This window comes from Phacochoerus africanus, chromosome 6 (assembly GCF_016906955.1).
Source record: "Phacochoerus africanus isolate WHEZ1 chromosome 6, ROS_Pafr_v1, whole genome shotgun sequence".
NCBI classification, from domain to species: Eukaryota; Metazoa; Chordata; class Mammalia; order Artiodactyla; family Suidae; genus Phacochoerus; species Phacochoerus africanus.
This window is the reverse complement of record NC_062549.1, coordinates 69,704,037-69,729,494: the sequence shown is the minus strand read 5'-3', so window position 1 is coordinate 69,729,494 and position 25,458 is coordinate 69,704,037. Positions and strand designations below refer to the sequence as shown.

At 39.7% G+C, this 25,458-nt stretch overlaps 1 long non-coding RNA gene across 3 annotated transcripts in view; it reads left to right on the top strand.

The window, feature by feature from the left end:
• LOC125129288 (uncharacterized) overlaps positions 1–25,458 on the top strand; it is a 297,482-nt gene that overhangs the window by 136,461 nt on the left and 135,563 nt on the right. For all 3 annotated transcript variants that reach the window (XR_007135442.1, XR_007135443.1, XR_007135441.1), the window contains one exon: positions 4,251–4,304. This is a non-coding gene — a long non-coding RNA (uncharacterized LOC125129288). The remainder of the gene's footprint in view (positions 1–4,250; positions 4,305–25,458) is intronic.

Genomic DNA, 25,458 nt, shown 5'->3' with positions numbered 1-25,458 from the left:
TCCACCCAAGGAGCAGAGAAGAGAACTTCCACCATCATGTGCTTTTCATGCCACGTCTTAGAAGGCTGCTTTTGTTTGTTCAGTGTGGGGTCCCATGTATATTACTGCCACCAGCATGTGCATACATAGGAACCCCTGCAGGGATGTTCCAGAGGTTTCGTTATGCCTTAGGATATTCACAGTTAACAAAGGCTAAGGCTATCACCTCTACATCACTGTAACAATGCGACAAGCTCTGTATGATATCCAACCTTACTCTTGCCTCTCTTGAGAAGGATTGCCTGTTTTGTTTGCTCCATTTCTAAAATCATTTGCATTTTTTTTGTCTTTTTGTTGTTGTTGTTGTTGTTATTGTTGTTGTTGTTGTTGCTATTTCTTGGGCCGCTCCTGCGGCATATGGAGGTTCCCAGGCTAGGGGTTGAATCGGAGCTGTAGCCACCGGCCTACGCCAGAGCCACAGCAACGCGGGATCCGAGCCGCGTCTGCAACCTACACCACAGCTCACGGCAACGCCGGATCGTTAACCCACTGAGCAAGGACAGGGACCGAACCCGCAACCTCATGGTTCCTAGTCGGATTCGTTAACCACTGCGCCACGACAGGAACTCCCATTTGCATTTTTATTGGTTTATTTTCTAGTAGAGTGACCTTAAACATATATATTCTTTACTTGTTTAGTTTGTCCAAGAGAAATGGGAGCTAATCCATTAGCAAATCCCATCAGTTCTACCTTCAAAATATATCCTAAAATGACCACTTTTCTCTTCTCCATCCCTGTTACCACAGTCCGAGCTACTGTAAAGTCCTGCCTAAAAAAAGAGAAATCATCTTACATCCGTCTTTCCTGTTCTCCCCTGGCCCTCCCCCTTCCCTCCCCCACCCCCATCCCTCAGGTATTACAGGTCTGTGCCCCACAGAGCCTCCTAGGTAGTGTTTGTAAAATGCAAGCAGATCCAGCCACTCCCCTGCCTTCAATCCTTCAATGGCATCCCCTCACAGGCCAGACTGATTCTATGAGGGCCGCTGGTGGGGAAGGAGGCAACAAAGTCAGCCTGGAGTCGGATTTGTTAAGCTTGAGCCGCACCTTCTCTTGGCCTGGTTGCTGCTTCAGAGCTCAGTCTTCCTCTGCCTGGACCTCTCTTCCCCATAATTCGCAGGCTTTGCTTTCTCACTTCAATACGTTCTGTGCAAAGGTCACTTTATCAGACCTTTCCCACCCTTATCGGAATAGCCCCTCCCCGCTGCCACTGCCCTTCATCTTCTTATTCTGAGCTGTTGCTCCCTGGAACTTAAAACAGCCTGACATTATAGAATGCACTTCTCTCTCCAGCTTCCTCCCCGAGAATGTAAGCTCTGAGAAGGCAGGAATATTACTTTGTTCACTGCGGCCTGGAAGGGGGACTGGCACAAAAGTGTCTGTAAATATTTATTAAATGAATGGGGCATATTTCATCCTCACCAACAATTATGAGGTAATCTCAGTGGAACCAGAGGTTCATAAAGGTTAAATCATCTGCGGTTCAATACAGAACAGATCCAGAGTATAAATTCAATGCCTCCTGATGTCAAAGGCCTTGCTTATTTCTCTGTGGGTCTTTGAATAAATAGTCTGGAGGTTTTGCCAACAAATACTTATTAAAGAACGCATTTTAAGAGATATTTGAGAAAAAATATCTCAATCAAATTTTAATTCTATCATTTAAAATCTCAAGCAAAGGAATAACTTGGACAAACGATCTGCCTCTCGTGGAATAACTTCAGGATCAGATCACGGGTGCCAGGAGCACGGCGTCAGCTAGCAGCAGCCAGGCCCTCTCCGGAGATGCATGGCCCTCCATCTGTGCTGGTCTCACCACCCCTGCTCCAGGCTCCTGCCCTAAACCTGCAGAGTCTTGCATCATAATTGGAAGTGGATATTTTAAGATAAAAGCTGTACCTGGCAAATCAAGAAACATATTTGTTCTAAGTTTAATTAAATAAGTCTGGGCAGCCTTTTTGCAATATGGAGATTAACTGTCAAATTTATGTTAATATGATCTCAGAGAATGAAGCTGCTATAAAAAGTTCCTCCCCTCACCCCTCGCTTAAGCGCCTCATGTTGCCTTATTGAAGTTTCTTTAAATTGGTGGTGCCTTATTAAAATATCACCAGGTCAGTTCTGCAAGAACAAGGCAGTTAAAAATATCTAACAAATTCCAAATGTTAGTTTAAAGACACCAATACAAATAAACTTGAAATCATGTCTATTATACAGAGAGAAAACTGTCACAATGGTGGAGTTTTCAGCATCTCTTTGGAATTACTCAATGCCAAGCTCCCCTTTATCTGATTAACACAGGATTATAAAGGTCTTCTGAGCACTCTCAGTAAAACACAAAGAGCCTTTCATTTCTCTGAACATCTCTCTCTCCTCTTTTTTTTTTTTTTGCGTGTGAAAAAGATGTGCCACCCAATTTTTTTTTTTTTATTTTGTGATTTAAGAAAAAAAATGCTAACAGTTTGAATCATGAGTCCTGTTGTGGGGACTGAGTTAATTAAAAACCTGATGTATACATACAGCTGATCCTACTCACCCTAATGAAGAACATTAATTCTAGGACATGTGTGGCTGTAGTCACATTGCTACAAATTACTGGACTCTTTCCTTTATCTGTTTCCAAGAAAGTCTCCCCCTGTTAGTTAGGAAAAAAGAAAAATATGATGCCTTAGTTCTGGGCAGCATAAATTACACGCATCAATCAGGAAAGCCTAAATTAAAATACACATTTGGCAAACAAATATGAATATGTTGATCTCATCTGTGGATCAAAATGATTTAGGGCCAGTGCTGACCCCCACCCCCCACTGCTCAACATGAAGGTCACCGTGAGCAGCGTCTCTCTCATTGAGAAATGTTTTCACGTCTTTAAAGGATGCAGTTTTATATATTCCCAAATGCTCCATCTAACTAGCGATTCTTATGTAGAAAGACTGATTTATTTTATAAAGAAAATACAGGCTCATTTTTATTTATGTTATCCAAAACAGATAGCTAAATTAAAATGTGGAGGGAAAAAATACAGTGGTTTATGGTTCCTGGGCTGGGGATTCTCCAATGTGTTTATGGTACTTTCTAATCTAGCAGAATACTATTTGTGAAATGGAATGCTACACCTTTCCGATATTGAGTGATCATAAATCAGTCTATTCTTATCACCTACTGCATGCATTCTTGGGATAGGAATAACTGCTTGAGAGATACCCATTGCATGGCAAACCTTAAGTCGAGATCATCTTGGGTCTTTCAGGCTGCCATTTCTTGAAAATATCTATAGGCAAAGCAGGCTGATTGAATAAGGCAGTGATCTTCCTGGACAGAAGCATGTTTTATGTTGTGACATTTATTTTGAATATTCATGTTGTATTTTCTTGCTAAGATTTCATTCTCATAACTACAAACCGGTATAATGATTCCGTCTGTATTAAAGGAGTATGTGAGGCATGCTTATGATAGGTTACAACTCGGTACTGAGACTCCTTACAGCTAAACGAAAGAAGGCAGACAACAAAACTAAGATAAAACCCTACAAGGGGCATGCTTAGTCTGCAGAAGCCACCTGAGGAACTTGTTTCATTACAGATTCCTAGGGCCCTCCTCGTTCCCCTGACTTCTAATTCAGTAGATCTGAAATGAGGTCTGGGATCTGCATGTCTCAGGAATTCTCCAGGTATTTCTTATTAAATGTTACTCAGGACAAACTTGGAGAAAGACTGCTGGGAAGATGAATGGGTGAGAAAAAGACCAAGTGATACATAATTAGCTTGTTCTGAGCAGTTTGATAGAAGATTATATGAAGAGATTAAGTCCTGAGTCGGAATGAGCAATTTGTACACAAATTGTCATGTAACTCAGCAGAAAGCAGGGTTCTAGAAGGATGTATCACAACAGTTGATAAAAACTCAGCAGAAAGCAGGGTTCTAGAAGGATGTATCACAACAGTTGATAAAAACCCACTGAGGTGGGTTTTTTTTCACTGGGGGAGGAGGTTGGGGCAGGTAAGGGTTGTCTGAAGGGAGTTGCTCAGAATAAGGCACCTTTGAGCTACAACAGCTAAAACTCCCAGTTTTTTGTTTTTTTTTTTAAATCCAATTCCAATCTGACTTGTTCAGTTCCGTTATCCCCACCCCATGTGAACCAACTTTTGTTTCGGAAAATATGATCGCTATATTTCTTGGGCAAATTATCAGACAGATTCTGTTTTACATTCTAGGGTACTAAGAGATAAATAAGAATGGAAACTTCCGGAAGAAAGAAATCCACTAAGGTAGGGTGAGAAAAATGATCGTTATGATGTTTTACCCTTTGGTGGTGGGTGGGTGGAAGAACAACAGTTTTGTCTGTTCCTTTTATGATGTAATTGAGAAATGCTGACATGTTCGGAAAAATAAAATGATGTGACAAGATGTTTGAGAAATATTGTATCTAAGGGAGGAAAAAAAGAACCCAAGTCACTTTCGCATAGATCCACATTGATTGTTAAAATGGCCAAGATGAAAGCATTGGCTGTGCTGCAGTCTGTTCATTTGGCTCAGATGGGCACAGCCAAAAGTAACTTGGGTACAGTTTTGCTCTGTGCTAATTAAGTTGGTCAAATGTCCTCTGATGAATTTCCTCCCCTAGGTAGAATTTGAGAGGATATACAACAACAGAGTAATTATTAGGGGTGTCAGTTACCCATATGGGTGTCTACACTGGATCCGAACATATAGAACCTGGTCTAAATTCTTAGAAATTTTGCTCCCCAACTTAGGCAACCCCATTAAAAGTCCTCTTTTTGTGGGCACACAACCAATAGTGCATATGCTGATGGCATTTTCACATACAAATCTGATAGTTAGGCACGCCATTACCCAATTTACACATGCAAATGCAATCATTGTGTGTGCTGGGTGCTCCTGAAAACCTGGCACACACCCAAAATGGAGGCCTTTTCAAAGCATGGCCAACCCACCAAATTCCTCTTCCACAGCAACTCCCTGTCTTACCTCTATTATACAAAATTCTCCTGGGTTCTGGGAGAAAGGATATGTGCTTTGTGGATTTCCCTGAATGACTGAAACTTTATCTCATTTGATTTGGACCTGTTTTAAGTTCTTTCTTTTTCTTCAATTAATTGACTATAGACTTCCTCTCCTTTGTTGTAATTCACCATTTCATTTCTCTGCCTTTAAGAAATAAACTCTAATTAGAAAGTACAAATTCTCTCATTATGACTTGTTCTCATCTAGAACTTGAAGTGAGAATGATTATGAATTGTTATAATAGATGATTTGTGCTTTTAAAAGAATGGAGATTACTGTTTACAGCTATGTGCACATGAGTTTACTCCAAGATGCATTTGATTATTCTAATTTACTGAGCTGCTGCAGAAGCAACCATTAACTATTTCCTGTTTCTTTGTGTATTATTTCAAATATTCTGGGGTCTCTTGACTACTCAGGCAGGAGTGCAATGCAGGCAAGTAAAAATTTTAAAAATATAAATAGGATTGAATATACTTGGTTTGCCAGTATTTCTCAAAGAGGGGAAGAATAAGAGTCTTACACTGATCATGGCAAGATTGTTAGATTAACCAAAAGTAGCAGAAAAATCACAATAGAGGAATTTTTACCCACAGTGGAGAAATAGTGATATTTTGAGAGGTAAAATTGTGATCGAAAATTGTAATTTTGGTATATTCATTTAGAAAAAATTTACTGTGTTACCCCATTCCATATATGGTGTTTGGTATCTTTTCATCTCCTAGTTCTCATCCTGTCTCTCTGAACAGTCTGTTTCATCTTTGTCTGCTCCTTATCTGATGGGATTCTCCAGAATTCCAGTTTTCAGCCCTCAACATTCTACTGATTTTACCATCTTTTCCAGAAGTCTTTTCATATTCCCATCTAAATATTCCAATATAGACCAATCTTAACAGATCCAAATCAGTATTCATATCTTCCTTAGACTTCCAGCTGGAGTCAGCTCTTGATCCTCTCTATATTCAATGCACACATCCTGTTGGTGCCTGAGTTCAGTAGTTTTGCTTCTTAACCTATCATTTTATGTAATTTTATTTAATAGATGTTGATAAATAGTTGCCTGTTTCCACAGTGGATTATGTTTTAAATCAGGAACTGCATTTTATTGATTGACTGTCAATATCCTCTAGCCAATGACCACGAAGAACAAGCCTATAGTTGAAGTTGGGTTTATCTATTTCAGAGAGGAAGAATACTCACCATGGGGCATATTGGAGTGTTAGGACTAATTATATTTAACATTTGGGTTTGTCTTAGTTGCTTTGGGGGACTATTTAGGGAAGCAAGTCTGTTTTGGATTTGATGCTGACTTGAAGTAGAAGTAATTCTGATTGACGGTCTTAAAAGATCTCAACTAGAAGGAGGAACATGCAGACTGAAGTTAAAGCTGTAATTGCTAAAGTATTAGTGGTTATACATATTAGTCATGAAAGGGGATGCTTGATAATTTTTGTGGTTTAAAAAACATTCCCGTTTTGTTCATGTTCAGAGATGATTATGGTGTGTGTTCTTGATTCTGCCTTGATCCTTCAGGGTCACAGAAGTGACTCTACCTTATATTGGTGTTCTATGGAATTGCTTATGTTGAACTGGAGAACACCAATGGCTAACTGTAAGTGCCATGCAAGCTCCTGGGAACCCCAGAGACAATAGTGCTGGGCTATGTTTCAGCTGTCAGGTCTTGCTTCTCTTTTTCAGTCCTCCTTTTTGACCAAGGGAAGACAGGGACAGGCCATGGGATATTAACTCATGACATTCTAATTTTATCTATGACCAGGATTTTGTTGATCAAAATCAGGAGGGAATCAAGAGAACATAGTCAATCTCTGTTCAAGGATTAATCCACCCTTTTCCTTCTATTTATTATAGGATGAGTTGTTGAGTCAGCCTATGTGACAAAGGCTGTGCTATAGCACTTAAGATTCTGAATAAGATATGTCAGCCCAATTTTAACACAGTTACCACAGAACAAAAATGATTATTAGTCCTTGTAACAAATCTTGAAGCCAGGAGTTTAGATTGTAAAACCTATGCAATGAAAACATGTACCAGAATCCCACTGTGCATGTTCATTTTCTTAGCTGTGGGTTATTTTACTTGCCTTGTAACATATATAGGTCAGGCAAAGAAATACTCTAGGACGCCTCCTCCTCAGCTAGCCGAGAGAAAACCAATGGCTATTGAGCTGTCCACGACAATGCTGTGTAATAAATTTTAAATTGTTGGGTTTTCAGGGCAGAATTTGTGGCACTTACGATGTTTGCTAGGATCAAAGTCAAGTCCTAGACCACCTTTTACCATTGTATTACCCCTTCTGAGGGATTGTTGTAGTTCATGTGGTAGCTAATAATTAGAATGAACACACAGAAGTCAGTGTATAGTAAAGTTTGATGTTCATATAAGAAGTAGTGGCCTAGTAGGGAATAGACTATATTAAAAGTAAGAATAAAACTTAGGATGATAGTTGTGAACCATTTTATTTGCTCAAAGGTCTAAGATTTCTTGAGTGGAGTTAAATAGTTCCTTGAAAGCAGGTCATAGTGTCTCTGAAGAGAACAGGCCAATTGTTATACTAAGGATAACCCCAATGTTAATTTTCATTTCTGAGAGGCTAGGTTTTGCTGATAAGATTATAATGGCTTCAATAGGAGCCTTTAACTGACATGAGGTCTAGATCTAATTTTTATAAGACTGAAAGGTTGGGATTAAATGATGTGAGGTATACCTAAGTATCAGAAGGGACTATAAAATGAGACCTCTTTTCTAAAGTGTTTAATAATTAATTCATAATTAATAAATGTTGGCAAAAAGTCAAATTGAGAACAGCAGCTATTAATTTTTTTAAATGTCAGAGTTTTGGTTTTGATTTAAGTGACAGAAGACCATAGGAAGTAAAAGTTACAGGGCAAAGATAAGGTACATTTGAGAAAATTTTTAGTTAATAAAGCATGTCAAAATATAATAATGAGACATAAGTAGCATAGCAAGGGGTAAGAAAAAAGGTGCTGGAATCAGAAAATTAATTTTATTCCATTGTCTTGCATGGAAGCCATGTACTTTTGTAATCATCAGCTTGTTCCAAGTTTTGAGTAGGAGTTGTTTTCTTATGGAGTTGTCACCTATAGAGAATCCCCAAGAATCCTTTCTTTAATATCCCTTTATGGAATGAATGTTTAATAGTAAGGAGGAATGAATGTAAGGAATGTATGTCTTTAGGTTGAAAATATTATTCCATTGATTAACACTTTGGAGTTTTATTATTTCGCTAGCTTCTTTTTCATTAAGGCTCAGGGGAAATTTTCTCTGATGTCTTTTTTCCAAAGATCAAATCTATAGATTTCAGATTATACAGAGACTACTCAGGTAGATGTTTTAGAAAGTCAGCTTATATCTATTGGTGACAAAATCTTAGGTATCATACAAGCCTATCGCATTACTTAGTCATATCAGCTTAAAATATGGTAAAATCTATGATTGAAAGCAATTCCTGAAATCCTGAGTAATTCTCTTCACTTAGGAGATGACATGTGTGTCCTAGAGAGGATTGATCCTAGAGAGGGTTGATCTTATTACTAATGAAGGCTAATGACAACTTTGGGCCATGGAAGACTAGTATATTATTTAATAGTATGTATAACATAGTAGTGTATCATATGATGTTTTAAAATAAAAAATCCATTGACTTGTATATATATTTGTATATTTCTGTAGCTATTGTACTTACCTTAAATAATCATTTATATAGATGATTATCTTTAATCAAATTGTTTAGTGAAAAAAAAAGCCATCTCTTTTTTTTTTTCTCTCCAGACGTAAGAGAAAACCAGGAACAAATATTATGAAATTGTCTAGCTGTTCCTTTACATGGACACTTACTTAAGAAGGCAAAAATAAACATAATAATGGCAGTTAACCTACTGCCATTTTAAGAAATAAGGGTTAAAATTAGGTACAACTAACCAGCGTTTGTGTCTCTTGTTTAGAAATTTTACAGGCTTCCAAAGATTGCTTATTAATTAACTTAATCATTTGTTAAAGGTCTTAAATTTAGTTGAGTATCTGGAAATTACTAATTTTAGTTAACATCTTAAATCAGATGATCTGCAGGATGGCAAGAGTTTCATACTATTAAATCTTTAAAAAGTTATTCATCATTATATTCCATTTAGTTGAATACAATTTAATACATATAATTTTAAATTTTAAACAAGCTATGAAAAAGAAGGGCAGTCTACTTAATTTGCTAAACTAATGTAGGATATTTAGGAAGGTTAAATCGTGAGAAATTTACTGTGGTGACATTATTATTACACAATAAATTTTTTTTAAGTTTTTGGATTATGCCAAAGCATATTTTTTTATCAGAGAACTACAGGTTTTTCTCATCTTGTAACTATAGTAACTGAGGCTACTATATAAATGTACATAAGTAGAAACACAAGATCCATAAAGAGAAACACGAAAGAAAACACAAAGAGAGGCACAGCTTAATAACTAATTTTTACTTTCTTTGGGGCATTTTAGATACTATAATTACCTGTCTAAATATTCAAGATTAACTCATTTTTTTAATCAGGTAAACTTTAATGTTTCCTGAGAGATTAGAAAAAGGAGGAAGAGAAAAAAAATGAGAGGGAGTCAGTTTCATAAAATATGAAAGTATTGCTATAAAAAGTAACTATATGATATGATTGTCTACACAGGAAAAAAACAAAGAATCAATCCTAGAACTAATAGGTTATTGTAGCAAAGTTGCAAGATAGAAGATTAATACACAAAAGCAACTATGTTTCCTCTGTAAGAAAATTAAGTTTCAATGTAGAAAAACAGCTGGACATACCTACATACAAATGAGAATGATGCACAGCTGATTTTGACATAGCTTGGGCTCCAGAAAATTTTACCACAATTTAATTACAATTAAAAAGCCAGCATTTAATAATCCCTGAACTAAAAAAAAACAAAACAACAAAAACAGCAAAAATCCATGAACAGCAAAGAAAACCACGAACTTGGAGAACAGACTTGTGGTTGCCAAGGGGGAGGGGGAGGGTGTGGGATGGATTGGGAGCTTGGGGTTAACAGATGCAAACTATTGCCTTTGGAATGGATTGGCAATAAGATCCTGCTGTGTAGCACTGGAACTGTGTTTAGTCACTTATGATGGAGCATGATAATGTGAGAATAAAGGATGTATACATGTATGTGTAACTGGGTCACCATGCTATACAGTAGAAAAAAAAATAATGTATTGGAGAAAGAAAAAAAAAATCCTGTTAACAAAGTAATCTTTTAGGCAACTAGACAACCTTCTCGTGAAAGAATCTTTGCTCTTTGTTCTAAGCAAATCTCAATTTAATAATCTCTTTCCTGTCAAAAATTCCCCAAGGTGGCCACTTAAAACTCCAAATTATCCCTGGTGCTTTTGGGACCCTTCAGGAGAGAAGCAGACCAGTTAGCATCATTGTGAAGAAACATGGAGGAAACAGGTGTTTGACCTGGAAAAGATTGAGAAGATCCCATCAGAACTTACATAGTCAGTACCTTGTACATTGTAGGTGGTCATCAAACAGCTGTGGGCTTGATTTAAGGAGGCAGACAAACACTAAACTGACAACTGAGTTATGAGATACTGAAGTCACATTCTTTTTCTTCTAACCATTTACATGTATTTGTCAGCCATTACTCACATCTTATAAGAAAACTTTAGAATTTTCATCTACCCCTGAGAAATATTAACTGACAGTTAATTAAATAAAAATATTGCCTGCCAGCCATACCAGCTCTGTGAAAACATTGAGAAAGATTGTTTTGTTCATTGAGCTCTAGCCTACAGGGGCAGCAACTCCCTCACACCTTCTCATCAGCAGCAATAAATTGGCAGCCTCAACCCTCTGTAATTCTCTTGGGTGGGTGCTCTTACACATTTGTTTCTTGAATGCTGGTTTCTTCCATGCAAGTGTAACTAGAGAACTAAGCTGATATTTCAGGCTCAAAATGGAGACCTCTCTTTGATGATTTTAACTAGTCTATTTTCATTTTGACAAAAACATCAGGGAAAACTGAGGCTAATAAAAAAGGAGAAAATGAATTGTATTAAAATAACTACAGTGGGACTCCTACTGGTAGTATAGACACTCAGAGCTGATAGAGTGAGAAAAACAGTATTGCTTTTCCATCTTGAGACTGAGACACAGTGAACTGTCGAGCATCCTTGGGCAAAGACAGTGAAGGAAGCTCACTGGAACTGAACAGTTGTAAGAGATGGCTATGGAGGTGCTACCAAGTGCCCGAAGAAAGTGTCCAAGGGTTAAGACAAGCTTAACAGTAATTCACACAACAAGTAGCATTGCAGTTTGTAGACGTGACAGCAAGGTCACAACAACAAGAAAGTATGGCCCACAGATAAGAATCAATAGAAGGCTCTCACCACCTGGATTCACCCACTGGAGCAACAGGCTCCAGTTACTTAACAAGTGCTCCAGGACAGGGCTGAATTGTTTGAACAAAAGTGAGATCAAAGCTCGTTGTTTCATACCTGTGGGTGGGGAGAGCTGTGACTAAAAAGGCAGTGAGAAGGTCACTGAGATACCTTGATGTGGTGGTTGCTCTCTATCCCAGTGTGGAGCCCTGAGGTTATAAGAGCTCAATTCTCAGCACATCATGATCACTTTCGAAAAGTGGCAGAGCTGCACATTCTAATTGTGAGGCAAAGGCTTGAGAAATGGGGTAGGGACTTAAATAGTGAGGTCATACAGGTAGAATGCTACACACTTCTTAAGAAAAACCTGTACATCCCAAGATACCCCCACCAACACACACATAGTCCCACGAGTCTTCTTAACGTGAACAAAATGAGGAAGCAGAATTATGTCATCATTGTTTAATATCTTCAGAGTTTCAAAATGTAATTCTATGATACAACTTTCCTTTAAGACATATACCTAAAGGGTAGAGGTGGTTTTCCATATTTCCAGAGCACTCATTACATGTCTTTTGTTCTTAAAATATGAAAGACCAAATAGCCGATAGAAAGGATTGATGGTACATTAGAACCAGTTGGTTTTGAGAAGAATCTCAGATTTGAAATGGAGCTCCTCTTCTCATTTTGTGATGTTCAGTAAGTTACCCAATATCTGAACAGTGAATAGGCACTAAAACCAACAGAGCTGGTAGAAAAATGAAATACAAGATATAAATACTTCATGTAGTTGTAAGATGCTGGGTACATTCTGACCTATCCATAAGCTGCAGAGCTTTTTTGGTTTATTTGCTGGACTTGTGAAAATCATGTAAACCAGGTATCCTATAGATACCGTGTTTATTTCTTAATACCTTAATTTATCCCTGACAATCAATGCAATTGCAATGCAATTTTGAGAAGCACGTCTTCTTCCCCATCCCTCCACCATAGATCCCTGAGGAGGTGGTGATGCCAAATGGAAAAAACCCTGGTCCTGGTGTCAAGTTCAGGTCTGGTGTCAAGTCCAGATCTGGTGTCAAGTCCAGGTCTGGAAACTGGGATCCCACATGAAGCTGCTCCATGCAGTGGCCAAGATAAATAAAATTTTTAAAAAATTTAAAAGGATGAAGTAGGCTTGCTTTGAGCACTTTGCCTTTGTTTTCAAAAAAAAAAAAAGTTGAAATCTTATTCTACCTTTTCCTAATTGTGCAAATCTGAACAAGAAACTGGACCTCTCTACCTGTTCCTGTTAAAAACAGATTGAAAAGCTATCTCAGAGGGTTGCTACAAAGATTCGAAATGATAGGTATACAGTGTTCAGCACACATAGTAGAAACTTAGTATTTTTCCGGGAGAGGAAAGAGCATAGGATAGTAGAGGAACATGAGATTGAGCCTTGGTGAAATCCCAATTTAGCATTCAGTAGTTCAAAGGATTTAAATTTGCTGAATCTCAGTGTACTCATCTTACAAATGGAGATAATAGGAGTTCCTGCTGTGGTGCAATGGGTTAAAGATCCAGTGTAGGTTGCAGCTGCAACTCAGATTAAATCTGTAGCCTGGGAACTTCCATATGCCATGGATGCAGCCAAAAAAAAAAAAAAAAAGAAGAAGTTAATAATAGCTACTTTACAGGCTTTTCCAAAAAAAATTTAAACAATGCACCAGGCATAGTGCATGTCATATAGCAGTCACTAAATAAATGATCATTAGCATTAGCATTTATTAATATTATATTAAGCCTCCCAATGGAAGCCTGGGTGGAATATATTTACAGTGACTTACTGGTTTAAAAAAAAAACAACAACTGAGTTTACCCTGTTTTACTGGCCTCGTTCAATTTTACTTCTCTATTTCGGTTTCCTCATTTCATTCACATTTTTACAGATTAAATAAATATCAAATAATGAGCTAAAATTATTTTTAGAAATAACATGGACTCTACATTGCATACATTTAGTAAATTTATTTAGTAAATTGAGCTAAGTAGGTAAGATTCTGATTTCTTATTTGCCTAAAGAAAAAAGAAAGAAAAAGTCAGATGTGTTTTGGCTTCAGAAAGCGAGATCCTACAGTTGAAACAGGATAGAAATAGCCTTTAAAAGCTAAATGAAATGAATAGTCTGGCAAAGGGGGAAAAAAGGAATTTTTCACAAGTCCCTGGGAACCAGCAAAAAAGTGTCAGAACTGTTGTTTTCAGTAATAATTGTGATTACTTGGTTAAAATACCATGTACGAGAAGCTTTCTATGTTTTTTGTGACTCTACAAGGAAAATTAAAACAGAACACATAGCATTGGGGCCAATTCATTTCCAAGGAAGTCAATTATTAATACAGTATTTAGTGTTTAATGAACTAAGCCTATGTGTGTGGAATGCTGCAAGGAGATCTCCATACCAGCAGAGAACAGGTGTTGATATAAGCTTTGCCCGTATGTTTACCAGCTGATTAGTACCCATTAAAATGATAATAATCTAATAAAAATTACTTTATATCTAGTGGAAGTAGAAAGTCCCTGGTGTGTTGGAAAATAATTTTATTCCCATTGCCATGGAGCGACAAAAATCCACACCGGAAGTAGCCGGACTCTTCTGAATTTTTCTAAGTTAAAATTTTCTCTTTAAGTGTCCCTTTCTCCAAAAGGCTGCCCCAGGTGGTCAGGACAGTTCACTTTTTTCTGCCTTCAAGGAAAGGACAAAGAAATGACAGGAGAAGAAATAGGATCCTTGGCACACAATGCTGCCTTGTCTGCATTAAGGCATTAGATGAAGCTAGATGTCCTGAAGGACGACCCTGAGCTTTGGTTGTCCCAGAGAATTCTGGTAGTTGCTAAGGGAGCTCTTAGCCCTCCCTGGACCGGCAGTTTCCTGGGAAATCCACGATTTCAGACTAGTCACAGACAAAACTATCAAGAGTGAATTCACATCATCCCCAGCCTCCTACCACTTCTCTTGGTGACACTGCCTACTTATCCTGTCTCAGCCGAGCCTGACACACTTTACTTTTGTTCTATCAGATGCTGGACTCAGGAAATTTTCAGGGATTTAGCTACCCTGTAGGGTAGAGATTAGAAACTAAGGGCTATCTACATGGACCAGAATCAAAGCCTTCCAAGTTAAATGATTAAAGGTCCTTTGGAGGAAACAGCCCTGGAGCCAAGTTAGGTGATATAGCCTCTTACGCATTCACCATCCTCATTGGTAGGTAAAGTTCCCAAGGCCTGAATTACTATGCAGTGAAGGATGTGTCATTATTCTTATGGACTTCTTCCCTAAAGTAATGACAGAAACATAGTAAATGAATTTTAAAGGTAAAAATGTATTTTTAATTGATTTATCTTACTAGTGTCCGAATCCCTACTGAAATTCCCGAATCCCTACTGAAATTCAGGGGATAGAAAGGAGTTACAGGGAGAAAAGCCAGATGATTCCTGGAAATGTACTCTGCAATACTGAGACTGGGCAGCATTTTAAATTGCTTTATATTTTTGATTGACATGAAGCCAGAATGACTTAAACACTGTTTCAGCAAATGGCAAGTTCCACATTCATACTGGAGGTTTACCTCTACTTCTTAATCGACTTGGGTCGATTAAGATTGTCGTTGTGTTTTTGTTTTTTGGCCACACCTGTAGCATATGGACGTTCCTGGGCCAGGGACTGAACCCATGCTGCAGTTGTGACCTTCACCACAGCTATCGCAACACAGAGTCCTTCACCCACTGCACCACAGCAGAACTTCCTAGGAAGATTGGGACAGGCCCCAGATGAAGGCAAAGAGAAGAATGGTTATGGAAGGGCAAGTCCTGCAGAATTACTCTGTGGATCTATCCTTTGCCTTTTGGAGCTGATACAGGGAATAGGAAGGAAGAGACCACAAGGTCACCAGGGGGTCTAGGGCATGAAGCAGTCATGCAAAAACCTCAAGACTCAGACTCTTTCTCTCTCCTAAAGGACACAGTCAGAATCAGTTCCCACTCTATGTGGACCAGTCACCATGCTGGCTGAAAAGTATTGCTATTATTTCTAGGAAGGAAGCTTTGAAATATGCTGGGTTTTCTTTGCCTCCACCTTTGACATTCGGCGAAAACCTCTCGTTCTGGCCAGTGGACTTGGAACAAATTAGAGACTTGGATTGGGAATCATAAAGATATGAAGCCCAAAACTGTGCATCACCACTTTTTGAGAAACACATCTTAGAAAGTATGACTAATCACATGTTTGTATTCATATTTCTTTATCTTGCGCCCACTGGATAGTGAGCTTGTACTGAATTAGCAGTTCCTTGAATGAACTTCCACTGGCTCTCTTCATTTACAGCAGCCTCAGCAGGAGAAGGAGGAAATCTGGGGTGAATGATCACAATAGCAGGAACTAGAGTAAAAAATGTTGATCCTATCTTTTCAGCATGTAACCAATTCAAGTCTGAACTTTTACCCTGCATTTGTGATTTATTTGGCAAAATCACGCAAATAAGTCCCCAAGGACTTATTTGTTATCTATTTAGTACCTCTGGATGAAAATACAATTACAGTGGAATCCCAACTGTGAGCAAGAAGTGTTAAGATCTCTTGAAAGATAGAATATGCTCAGGAAAATTGGAAAAAGTATTAGGATTTAGTATATATAGGTTGAGTTTAGGGTAACTAAGATAGATTGGGGCACTAAATTTGAACAAGTGTTTTATGGGTAACATACGGAAAGAAGCAAGGGGGGCTTTTATCCAGCCCCCTGTGTGTGCTGAAGTGCTGACTTCACTGCTCCGTGAGGGGTCAGAGGAGAAGTAAGGAACAGAGAGTGTCATTCCAGCCTCGAGGGGCTCTCTTTGAGCGAAAGAAAGCCAGGGGTCTGTGCTCCTCCTCAGGGCACAGTAGGGATCTGGCCAGGGGGCTACAAGTAAAAAATTTTAGGGCTTTGTGATGTTGGCCCTTTATTCAAGGCTAAGCCACCCATAGCCTATCCCATGGTTGGTCATAAGGAATAAGCAGATGTGAATCCTAGGGAGTGAACCTTTGGGAACCCATATTGCTAACTCAGTCATCTGACTTACTACTGGCTGCTGGATCTCTTGGCCTTTATGATATATGGACACAGATTTTGATTTCTCAGACTGTAACCCTCCTGCCCAACTGTTGATCTGGTCCATCTCTCTTGCCCTGGCATCCTTTGTAGTTTTAGATAGTTTAGGTAAGCTCACCCTACTCCAGCCTCAGAATTCTTCTTCAGAAGAAGTGCTACAGGGGTATGACATGGGCCTGTCCTCCTAGTTTAACCAGAAGGCTTGTCGAGACAAGTTCTGGAGGCAAGGTGGGTAATACAATGGCTGCCATTAAGGCCGGTACTATAAAGCCGGTGATAGAAGAGGGACCTGGGGACTTTCAGGAACCAAGAGTAATTCTAAAAGGCAAGACTTTAAGGGACAGCCTATCCTTTGGTCCTGGAAGCCAGCAGGTGCTGTCTCTGGGATTAAAGGATGGAATGTCATGATGGCGAGTCCTTTCTGTTAGAAGGGTCAGACTGTTGTCACAATCCACAAGTGAAACTTAGAAATCAGCTGTCCCCTCAACCAGACTCCTTGGGATGGCACCCTATAGCTCTGTGCAGTCTCCAAAGGGAATTCACAGGCCACAGATCAATGGTGAGCAATGTGGAGTTTTCTGGTGATTTTATCAGGGAAATAGAAGAGGCAACTTAACGTGAGACATCCATAGTATGTCATTTAAAAATGCTCCTTGGATATGTTTGTTTCCCAAACCTCCTGCCTCCTATCTGGGACCTGAGGTAGTTTTCCTCTCTGTGTGGCTTCCACTGGGTTCTCAGCCTCCACTGTTAATAATGCAGCTACCGAAACCAGTCCCCCTTGAAGGCAATGGTGAGTGACACAACATGGCAACACAATATTTCTGTTACACCAGCAAAAATCCTTAAGGAGAGGTGACCGCTCCCATGCACGTGGTTCTATGCAGTCTTCTCTGCAGCCCTGGAGGGTAGGGTCACTCTCCACAGCTGAAGGGCAAGAGAACTAAAGTCTAGGAAGCTTTACTGTTAGCTTGCAAAAAAGAGGTGAAATAGAACCCAAATCATCTGCCTCCACATCAGGGTTAGTCTTGCACCACACAGGAAACCAGGCGCTTTTGGACACAGAACATCTAGGAGGAGGGAAGCGACTGCTGCCCTTTCATTATCATCCTAATTACATAAGAATAATAAATTTTGACAAGAATGAGTTCAGAGGTGATGATTTTATCCTGTTCACTACTTTCTGGAAAGGGTGTGTTCTAAGAGAGGAAGTGACCAGGCTGAAGGACATCAGGGACTCTTAGCTAAGAAAGAGTCTCACATGGGGTCTTTTTCTACAACTGTTATTTTGTTCAACGGATTTGGTCAGCAGGGGTTCCCTTTGATTATGAAACAGAGGAAGAAGACAATCTTTTCTTAACAAGAATATACATGTGCCGTGAGAGAGATGAAGCAGAAGATTAAGCAAGAAACTCAGCTATTTTATTGCCCTAAGGCATTACTCATTTTCCTGACACATTATGTTTTTAATTAAAATTGCATGTGAGTTAATTAAAATATTCACTCGGGCACTTTTTTCCCTCCTCTTTCATGGGTTCCTTTTTACTCTTTAAGCTTTTCGATAAAACTCAGTTTCATTTTAACTTTGCTGCCTTAATCAGCTGCAACTCTAGCAGAGAATCTGTATACAAAACTACCTTTAAAAAAATCCCAATTTAAAAATTTCATCCTTAAGTGGCCAGGGGAAAGGGAAGTGGCCAGGGGTGGAATCATTATGGTTTACATATTCCTTCCTGCTTACTTAAACAAAAACATGAGATTGGCGTTGATAGAAAGCATATTAAAAAGGAGTCCTTTGATTTTTCTTGTGACAGACATGTTTATCCCTCTACAATCCTTTGTTCTGGAAAGAATCATCATTGATGGCACTTATGGTTGCATATCCTCAGCTTTCCCTGTTTACAGCCGATAGACTAGCCCTTGGTAGACATTTATCTAGTACAACCTATCCATTGACAGGCCAGTAACTCTGACAGACAGAATCCCTCTCAAAAATGTTGATATAGAGACACAGTGGTCATTGATGGGGTCTCTATTGGACTCATGAGGACAAATAGGCCAGAGCTGGAGGCCAGGTTGTTTCATTTGCAAGCAGAGGAGGTTTACTGAAAGGAAGAAAAGACAGAAAGAATGAGAGTTTCGGCTCCCTGGCTTCTGAGCTAGACAGGAGCGGATCTTTGGTTCCGATGTCCTGCTTTGCCACTTCCATGAGGCCTGGCTGAGTCGTCACTGTGTCCTTGAGGTGTTTTGGGGGACTTTCTTTTTTTTGTTTTACAAGAGGTTCCTCTTTTTCAGAGTTAGCTAAACTGAATTTTGGATCCTTGTAAACAATGAGCTCTGACTGAAAAATCCATGATGCTTCAAAATGCTGTCTATCCCTCAGCAGCCCTGAGAGAAAATATTTATTTATTTATACCTTTTATTTATATATATTTTTTTCTACTGTACAGCATGGTGACCCAGTTACACTTACATGTACGCGTTCTTTTTTTCTCACATTACATGTTCCATCATAAGTGATTAGACAGAGTTCCCAGTGCTACAGAGCAGGATCCCATTGCTAATCCATCCCGAAGGCAACATTCTGCATCTACTTACCCCATAGAGAAAATATTTAAAAGCAAAATCAAGAGTTCCCATTGTGGTGCAGTGGAAATGAATCTGACTAGGAACCATGAGGTTGTGGTTTGATCCCTGGCCTCACTCAGTGGGTTAAGGATCTGGTGTTGCCTGAACTGTGGTGTAGGTCGAAGATGTGGCTTGGGCCCACATTGTTGTGGCTGTGGTGCAGGCCGGCAGCTGTAGCTCTGATTCAACCTCTTGCCTGGGAACCTCCGTATGCCGTGGGTGCGGCCATAAGAAGCAAAATAAATAAATAAATAAATAAATAATAAAATACAATAAAAGCAAAATCATAAAATGAGTAGTAAAAAGCTGCCTACTGAAATTCAAGAATATATAGGTTGAAACTCCATGGGCAAATTGAAGTCCAGGGCTGGGGAGAATAATTTTAACAACCTCATTAGAATTCCTTTGTGAAGAGATTTTTGGGAAATCCTTTAAAAAAATTTTTTTTTCTATCTCCAGTGATGTTTTAGCACCTCAACAATGTGTTAATGCATCCGAGAAACTAGTGCCCTGGGCAGCTGCCTGGCTGACCCATTTGCTCATTTTTCTCTGCTACCTAGATAAGGGCTGCCCTGTCTTTCTCCTTAGATCAGATTTCTAATGTACTAGCCCTAATCCAAATGGGTGTAGTGCTCGCCCAAATTTGACTTTGTGCTGTGTCTGGACAGCTCCCTGCCTGAGACCTGCAAACTATTAACCCTCCAAACCCTTGACTCTCCTTCTCAGCTTAAATTTGATGGCCTAGCATTTTAGTTCCATCCTCATTCTTGATGACAAAACCATAGCTGAGGGTTAAATACATGTCACTAACCTAAGTTCTTGCCTGCATTTACGTGGATGAAGAAGAGCTTAAAATTACCCTAATAGGCCTCCCTTAAATGAACATTGGTGAATCTCAGGTGCACCCATTGATGTTGCCTGGTAGTCAAGCCATTTTCCCAAGTTCATCCATTCTCTCACTCTCCTCAACCTCCATACCCCTCCTCCACGCACTCTTATTCTTAGAGGCTGAGGGAATTGTCCTCTGATTGCTCCAGTTTTTCTCAATGCAGTAGGAAGCAAAGGCATCAGTGCAGGTGGTAAAGAGGGGCACATATGGGAGACTTGGGGCATGACACTCCCCAGGTATACTTACTTTCATCCCTGCATTGTATCCTGGATGACTATATGGATGAACCCTCTGTGCACCTGCCTGTAGTCAACCTCTCCACTTAGGCAGTAAATAGATCTCAGCCTCTCCTTTTCTCCTCCTGTGCCCTTTTTTTCTGGAGCTTAGGCAAGGCATCTTACTGCTATTTTTTCATCTTAAAATCCTTTTCAGGAGTTCCCGTCGTGGCGCAGTGGTTAGCGAATCCGACTAGGAACCATGAGGTTGCGGGTTCGATCCATGCCCTTGCTCAGTGGGTTAAGGATCCGGCATTACCATGAGCTGTGGTGTAGGTCGCAGATGCGGCTCGGATCCTGCATTGCTGTGGCTCTGGCGTAGGCTGGCGTCTACAGCTCCGATTAGACCCCTAGCCTGGGAACCTCCATATGCCGTGGGAGCGGCCTTAGAAAAGGCAAAAAGACAAAAAAAAAAATCCTTTTCAATTCATTTTTCCCCTCCAGCTACCATCCCTTCATCTCCCTCCCTGATTGATGAACTTCCTGATGGAATTTACTGAACTAGTGCTGCTTGTTCCTCTTCTCTCACTCCCTCTTGAGTCAACTCTGATTGGGCTTTGGCCCTCACCATCCCATCAAAATGCTTCTCATCAAATCTCCAGTGACCTTTACATTTCCAAACCCACAGGCCAGTTCTCAGTCCTTAGACACTTGACTGTTCAGCAGGGATTAGCAGAGTTGAGCACATGTTCCTCTGTGATGCACTTTCATCATTTTGCTTCCAGACCATCATCCTCTCTTGGTCTTACCATCCTTCTCAACCTCCTTTGCTGCTTTTCCTTCTGCTCCCTGACCTCTTAATATTACCATTCCCCAGGACTTAGTGGTTCTGTCTCTTCTTATCTCTATCTACAGTCTCACCCAGGTGATAGCACTGAATCTCATGATTTTAAATATAATTTCTAAGCAGGTTACCCAAATGTACATCTCTAGCTCAGACATTTCTTCTGAAATCCAGACCTTTATAGTCCCCTGATCACTTGATAATTTCATTCAAATATCTACTGTGAATCTAATGTTTCTTTTTCATTTTTCATATATATCTTTATAAATTTTTTTAAATTATAGTTATTAATGTTTCAATCTAAAACTCAACTCATGGTATTCTCCCCACCAATCTGCCGTATCCATAGATTTCTCTATCTCATTGGAGGGCAGCTCTACCCTTCCCGTTTCCTAACCCCAAACCTTCTCATTATTTAAGATTCCTCTTTATCTCTCTTTCATGCTCATAATAACTATTTTATAAGATTCTGTATCCTTTTTTTTTTTCTTTTTTGGCTGAGCCAATGGTATATGGAAGTTCCCAGGCCAGGGATCAAATCCAGGCTGGGGATCAAACCAGCACTGCCACAGAAGCAAGGAAGATCATTAAACCACTGTACCACAGTGGGCAATCCCAAGAGTCTCTGTCCTTTATCCTGAAAGTATTTTTCTGGAATCCAACCGCTTTTCACTCTCTCCATTGCCTCACTTGTCCACAGATCATGATAACTGCAAGAACTGGGTTCCTCTGATTCCCTGTGTGTGCCCCTACTGTCCATGTACAACAGAGCAGCAAGAATATTTTTATTTCTTTTTCTTTTTTTTATTAGAGTATAGTTTATTTATAATATTGTACAAATTTCTGCTGTAGAGAAAGTGACCCAATCATACATACATATACATTCCCTTTCTTATACTATTTTCCATCATGTTCTATCCCAAGAGGCTGGATATAGTTCCCTGTGCTGAACAGTAGGACCTCATTGCTTATCCATTCCAAATACAGTAGTTTGCGTCTACTAACCACAAACTCCCAGTCCATCCTGCTAGCTAGCTAGCTAGTTATTTATTTATTTATTTTGTCTTTTTAGGGCTGCACCAGCAGCACATGGAGGTTCCCAGGCTAGGGGTCTAAACAGAGCTGTAGCTGCTAGCTTACACCACAGCCACAGCAATGCGGAATTCAAGCTGCATCTACAATCCACACGACAGCTCATGGCAACTCCAGATCCTCAACCCACCAAGCAAGGCCAGAGATTGAACCTGCATCCTAGTGGATGCTAGTCAGATTGTTTCTGCTGAGCCACAACGGGAACTGATTTTTAAATTATTTTTTATTTATTTTTATTTTTTGGCTGCACCTGCAACATGCAAAAGTTCTCAGGCCAGGGATCATACCTGCACCACAACAGTGACTAGGTCAGATCTTTAACCACTGTGCCACCAGGGAATTCCAAGAGTATTTTTTAAAAACATCAGTCAAATTTATCATTCATGTGCTAAAAATCCAGCAAGGACTCCCTATTTTACTCACACTAGAAGCCTAAATCCTCACAATGGCTAACAAGAGCCTCAGAGACCTCCTTCAGTACCAGACACAGTCACTCTACTGTGCTTTCAGAACCCCAAGAGCACTCCCTGTTCCTTCAGCTTTCCTCTGAGGTATTCATATGATCAATCCTTCACCTCATTTTAATGAGGTTGACCTTGACCATCTATTTAAAATTGCAACCTGCATCCCAATGCCTTGTAACCAGCTCTGTTTTGTTTTCTACAGTGCTTCTTATCATTTTCTAATGCATGATTGACATTTTTATTATTTGTTTATTCTGCTTTTATTCTATTGATAGTCTCTCACATATGCAAATGTAATCTCCCCCTAAAATTAGGAGTTTCATATGGTTTTTGCATTAATATTTTCTATGCATCTAGAACAGCTTGCCTAGCATGTAGTAGGTGCACAGTCAGTATTTGTTGAATGGGTGAATGAAGGCGCCTAAGCTAGGGAGGCAGAACAGAGATTGAGGAGGCAAAGGTGACTAGGATTTGCGTGGACAAGTATAAGATGAAGAGTTCCAAAATCTGGAGTTCCTGTCGTGGCTCAGTGGTTAGCAAACCCGACTAGCATCCATGAGAATGCAGGTTCGATCCCTGGCCTCACTCTGTGGGTTAAGTATCCAGCATTGCCATGAGCTGTGGTGTAGGTCGCAGACACGGCTCAGATCCCGCGTTGCTGTGGCTGTGGCATAGGCTGGTGGCTATAGTTCCAATTGGACCTGTAGCCTGGGAACCTCCATATACCGTGAGTTCGGCCTTAAAAAGACAAAAAAAAAAAGAGAGAGAGTTTCAAAATCATAAATATGGATATTCTTAAGTCTTCTGCCAGGAGTTCTCTGGTCGCTCAATGGGTTAAGGAACTGGTATTATCGCTGGTGTGGCTCTGGTCACTGCTGTGGAATGAGTTCGATCCCTGGCTCAGGAACTTCCACATGCCATGGGCAAGGCAAAAAAAAAAGTATTCAGTGAAATATTAAACTGTGACATGTATGGGGTGAGATTCCATGAAGCTGGGGAAATGACATATAGCAGGGAAAGAATAACTGCTTGAGAACTGTGAGCTAGAAAGTTGCTCCAATCTGAATGTGATTGTCCTGACCAGCCAGAGAAGGACCTCCTGGAATACCAGGCACACTGAATAGAGCCCCCAGGAAAGTCATGTCTTAGGAATAGTGCCGAACCAGCCCATGAGGAGAAGCTACCCTAGACCTGCCAAAACAAACCTCAAAAACAAGCCACCAAAGTTTCAAGCTAAAATCTACAAGTAAATCCTTGCCCTGCTGGACAAATCAACATGCTTTAAAGAAATACAGCAGAATCCAGACACACAATCCAGATAACAAAAAGAGAACAAGAAAATCCAAACACTGGATATTGAAGATTTATAATATCTAGCATCTCATTTTTAATAAGTATTACGCTTGCAAAGAAGTAAGAAAATGTTAACTCATAACCATGAGCAAAATTAGTTAGTTCAAGGCAAAACGTGTTAAAGAGAAGGGCTGTCTTTTGTGCTTTCTTCCCGCACATTCAGTGAGCTCCCAAGATCTCAGAGCCTCCCTGAGCTTGTGACTTACACCCCAACCCCATGATGCTCACAGCCCTGCAGTGGTGCAGTGTTGTCTTGTCCTTTTCTTCCTCTATACCCAACTGCACTCACTTGATTTGCCTTTATATTATATATATATATATTTTTTGTCTTTTTAGGGCCACACCTAGGGTGTATGGATGTTCCCAAGCTACAGGTCAAATCAAAGCTACAGCTGCCAGACTAAGCCACAGTCACAGCAACGCCAGATCTGAGCCTCATCTGTGACCCACACTAAAGCTCACGGAAAAGCTTTATCTTCAGCCACTGAGGTATTGAACCCGCTTCCCCATGGATACCAGTCAGGTTCATTACCAAGCTGCAACGGGAACTTCTAAATTATTCTTTTTAACTTAGGTTCTCTCTCCTGTATGTATCAAGATTGCAAGTGCGTAATAATATATGAGTACTGTAATGAAGAAAGGCTAGAGCTGTAAAAACTCCCTCTCCCTATTACTATGTGGGGCTTCCCTTTACCACCTTATGGGATTATTGTCTTACTCGAAATTATAGGAACTTCTCTTAAATAAGAGAAGAGGTAATTGGGTGGAAACGATCACTTTGAATGTTGGAAACTTAAAGAACCACCTATTGATAGGGTGCAAGTGGAAACCCACTTTGAGTTTTGTATCTGGAAGCCAAGACAGTCATGACTACCGTTACCGAGGCATAAGCTTAGGAATAGGTGGGCTATGATGGTGATGAGATGCAAAATTACTAAGCATTGACCAGATTTCCTTCATTTTCTCCCACCTTAGATTGGGATTATGGAGCTTGAGGCTTATATGGGGTATACCTAGCAAAAAGATATCAAATGGCCCCAGATGGGTGATGAAGTGGGTAAGATATTCAAGGAGTTTAGAGCCTGACAGCAGGAAAATGGCAGTATTGCTAAATTAAAAACAAATAGTAGAAAACTTCAGTGAGCAGTGGTTCCTCTCAGTTTATTTTAAGACCTTCTGGATATTTATACAGAGAGACTCAGCCTCTGCAACTCAACCCTTTGACTTATCTTTGGGATGATCATTTTATTTGGAAATGTTGATTGTTGTAGCTAAACATTTACCAAACTATTTAGTTTAACCTAAAATATGTTAATGTATTTCTTTCATGGAATCAGATAACTACCTAATTTTGCAGAAAAATTACCAGCGT